General features: G+C 41.6%; 1 long non-coding RNA gene across 1 annotated transcript; it reads left to right on the forward strand.

The window, feature by feature from the left end:
* Positions 1–1,135: 1,135 nt before the first annotated feature.
* Positions 1,136–3,716, forward strand: LOC140836176 (uncharacterized). Its single transcript, XR_012119000.1, has 2 exons — positions 1,136–1,377; positions 3,517–3,716. It is a non-coding gene; the product is annotated as an uncharacterized lncRNA (long non-coding RNA).
* Positions 3,717–4,216: the final 500 nt, after the last annotated feature.

Genomic DNA, 4,216 nt, shown 5'->3' on the forward strand with positions numbered 1-4,216 from the left:
ATAGAAGCCTCTAGAATCAAGTTATAATCAAAATCCATCAAAAACGTGTTTTCTATGTCATAGACACGAACCCCGTGCCACCCTCTGTGTATAGATCCGTGTACACTCGGGAAATCACTCATTTTGCATGGCCAGACCCGGACCCCGTGTAGGGGTCCGTGTACCCTCGGTCCAAGGGCCAAAACTGCACTTTTTCTTCCGAATTAGTCAAAGTGGTAAACATGAAAGTTGTAGACCTGTGTCTTTTCTTGAATCTCCCCAAACTTCAGGTCATTTGGAGGTCTGAGTAAAACGTTATGCCCATTCTCCCAACATGTGTCAGTGCAGGAACAACGAAACAAACGACACACTTCGGGCCACTTTTGGCTCGTCTTCCCTAATGATTTGAACAAAACTCAAAACATGAAAGTTATAGCCTTATATCTTGTCTTTCTAATGGAAGTGGCCTCACATCAATTAGATCAATATACAAAATGTAGAACCCGTAAATCAGTCTACGTTTAAACCATGCATAATTCTAGATTTTTAAATTTAATTGACTCCATTGCATGATTATTTTAAATGCACTTCTTTGAAGTTAATTATTTTATTATTTCATCTCAGTAGTTGATTTTTAGCATTTCAGTTATTTCAGTGAGGCCGGACTGGAGTTGGAGTTTTGAGATAGGATTTAAGATTCGAGAATTATTTCCGAGAGTTAATTTAACTAGCAAGTAAGTTCATTTAAGTTAATAAGGGAGGTGTGAGGATTTAATTTAAGTTGTTTGAGGTGATTAAGAAATAAGCCCATTTAAGTTGCATAATTAAAAGGTTAGCTCACTAAATTAATTAAAGGATTAGTAAGGCCTTTAAGGATTATTAGTTGACTAGATAAACAACACTCCCCATCCATTTTTTAGAAGTGAAATTTCGGCCACCCCTTAGTACCTAGACAATTATTTTTGCCAACCCACATTTGGCCATTCCATGTAAATTTTTAGCATGCTAATCTTTTCAATTATTAACCAAACCTTAATTAGTTAGTTATTAAGCATGATCCTAGCCTTGGATACCATACAATACATCGGTCAATGCATTCCCAAGGAGATTTGACAAGCATGTGCAAATTTTAAGGAGTGTGGGACTTAGTCTTGAGTTGAGATCCTATATTTGTGGATCTTGCCTCTCACCTTTCCAACCATTTTTCTCCCCACCTCCATAACCACTCCATCACACCCCTCCCCACTGAAATTCAGAGAGTTTGAGAGGGGAAATTTCGTGACCCTCATAGCTAGAGCAAGGGAGAAAAATCCAGCAAGGTAGCAAGAAAAGAAATCGCTCCATCTCCTCCGCGCCGGATCGTCTCATCTTTTCGTTTTCTTTCGAAACGAATCCAAGGCATGTATATACTTTTTCTAAACCTCAATCAAGTCATATTATCAAGTATTTTTCAGTACATGATCAGATTTCATCATGCAAAAACCGAACACATATCAAATTTGTCAAAAGAAAATGCATGCAGATTTTTCGGTTTTTCTTGGGCAGCTTCATGGTTTGCTTTGTGTTGTGGATTTCAGGTTATGATTCGACTCCAGGCTCTCAAGGCTGTTCCTAGACATGTAATAGGATGTATTAGGACCATGTTGGTCCATTCATTTAGCCCCCACCCTTGCTGGAAACCGAAATGACAGCAAGTTCCATAGGTGCAGGAAATGGTGTTCGAAAAATTTCAGTTTCTTGTCTTGAGGGTTGGATCTGATCTTGGCTGCTCTAAGGGCTCTTAGCCATGGTTGGATCACTCCCCTAGCATGTCTAAGACATGACTAAGTCTCCATTTTGGTGGCTTGGTCCATGACTCCTCGGTTTTTAATTAAAACATCACAACAGCCCCTCCCCTCTCGGCCCTTCAGTTTTTGGACAGCATATGTATTTCGAGTTTGGTGGTTTGGTATGGATCTTGGTTGGCCTATGGCCCTTAGCCACGGTTCATACCATGCCCCTATATGTCTAGATTGTGCCATGGTCAATCAAATGGCCAATGGAACGATCCGTGACAGCAAAACAAGAACAATGTCCGACGCGCAGAATTTGTGCTCTCGGGTGAATCTTTTCTGATGTTTGCTGGATTGGTGCGAATTGTGGCTGGTCTTGTGCCCCTAGCCATGGTTCAAATCATTCCTTGGGATGTTGGTAAGGGTCTCTGGTTAGTGGTGTAAGCCCCAATGGCCGGCGGACTCGAAAACGACACAAGGAAAACAAGTGCGCAGCTGCTGTATTTTTGGACAGCAAGTTGCTGTGTCGGTTCAGAGGCTCGTTCGAGTTCTTGGTCGGCTTTTAGCCTATGGCCTTGGACTGAACAGTGCCCCTTTAAGTTAGGAAGGTCATGTTTTTGGCCGTTTGTCATTCGAATCATTTTTGAAGTCGTACGAGAATTTACGGTGCGATGTGCCAATTTGCGCAGCTGCTGGAAAATTTTACAGCAAGTTGCTGTGTCGGTTCAGAGGCTTGTTCGAGTTCTCGGTCGGCTTTTAGCCTATGGCCTTGGACTGGACAGTGCTCCTTTAAGTTAGGAAGGTCATGTTTTTGGCCGTTTGTCATTCGGATCATTTTTGAAGTCGTACGAGAATTTACGGTGCGATGTGCCAAATTGACTCTCGAAAGAGCGTTTCTTGTTTTGGCCTCCATTCCACCTAGATTTCGACCATCAGAATTTTGGGAGCATTATTTCATTACTTTCAGCGTATTTTAATCATGACTATATGTCGGTTCAGTGTTGGTTCGGGTTGGTTCGGAGTCACGATTAAATACGAAGTCATTAGACGTCATAACCGCATCTTTTGAACGTAAATTGCATAGTTGGTCAAGTTTAAGCTATTGCATATTTTCATGGCACCTTTAGGTTGCAGCGAGCCTGGGGGACGATCCAACCCACTCCAGTTGGTAAAATTACAGGATATTTTCATTATCGCCAGTTAATTATTTTACGTGCATGAAAACAGAAAATGATTATTTTTGAGATTTATGCGATATGGCTTGTGGTTCATTCACTATGTGGGAGCATTATTTATACGGTCGCCAGTGACCGCTCAGTTCAGGTTGGTATCATCAGGTCGCCAGTGACCTATCAGTTTCGGATGGTACCATCGGGTCTTCAGTGACCGCCAGCTCAGTTTCAGGCTCCCCGGTAGTCAGTTACCGATCAGTTCAGCTTAGTGCAGTGGCCACAGGCGTAAAATATAATCTCAACAGAAAATTTTACCAGTTATTTCAGTACAGGGCTCCAAGGAGCAAACGTTTTTACTATGATTATCAGTTCAGTTATGCACGTATTATAATTGCTCAGTACAGATTATTTTCAGCATCAGTACAGATTATTTTCAGCATGAGTACAGATTATTTCCAGCATCAGTACAGATTACTTTCAGCATGTCTCATGACATGATATTTTATCCCATGCATATTTTACTTCAGATTTTACTCGTTACCTGCGATATATGCATGCTGAGTCTTTAGGCTCACTAGACTTGATTGTTGTAGGTATTGATGAGGCCAGGGCCGAGGACGGGGACCAGTGAGCCAGCTTGGGTCGGCAGTAGTGGCACCCGAGGACCTCAGTGCAGCAGTTGTTATTTTTCCGCTAATAATTTTTATCAGTCGTTGGACAAATTTTAAGTAGTTATTTTTGGCAACTTTATTTTTATTCCGCTGCAATAATTTGAAACATTGAACTTGATTCACCTGTGATTTTATGAATGAGACCGTTTAAGTTCTTTTAAAAAGAAAATTTTAAATTTTCCGCAAATTTTCAAAGTAAGGATTTTTGGGACTTTACAGTTGGTATCAGAGCCTATGTTCTTGTGAAGGGTTACACTACTACTGACCGCGAGAAGCTCACGAAGCCACGTCTTCGGTCTGTAAGTTTTACAGTTCAGCATTTTGTTCAACATTTTATTTAAAGCATGAGTTATTTTGTCAGCATGCTTTCATGAGATATTTCGACCAGATTTTCAGTATTTCAGTGTTCATAAATTATGAAATTATGCATGTTAGTTACGCATGGGTTATGTTGGAACAGTATGCCCCCTAGACGCCAGGTTGGACGCCCGAGAGGTGGCGAGGAGCGCTGTCATGAGTACGGTGAGGATCGTAGGCGGGAGGAAGACTTACCTCCACCCCCTCCGCCTGATATGAATGCCCAGATGCTAGCTGGGATGACGCAGTTCTTCGCACAGTTTGC

This window comes from Primulina eburnea, chromosome 7, assembly GCF_022965805.1.
Source record: "Primulina eburnea isolate SZY01 chromosome 7, ASM2296580v1, whole genome shotgun sequence".
NCBI lineage: Eukaryota > Viridiplantae > Streptophyta > Magnoliopsida > Lamiales > Gesneriaceae > Primulina > Primulina eburnea.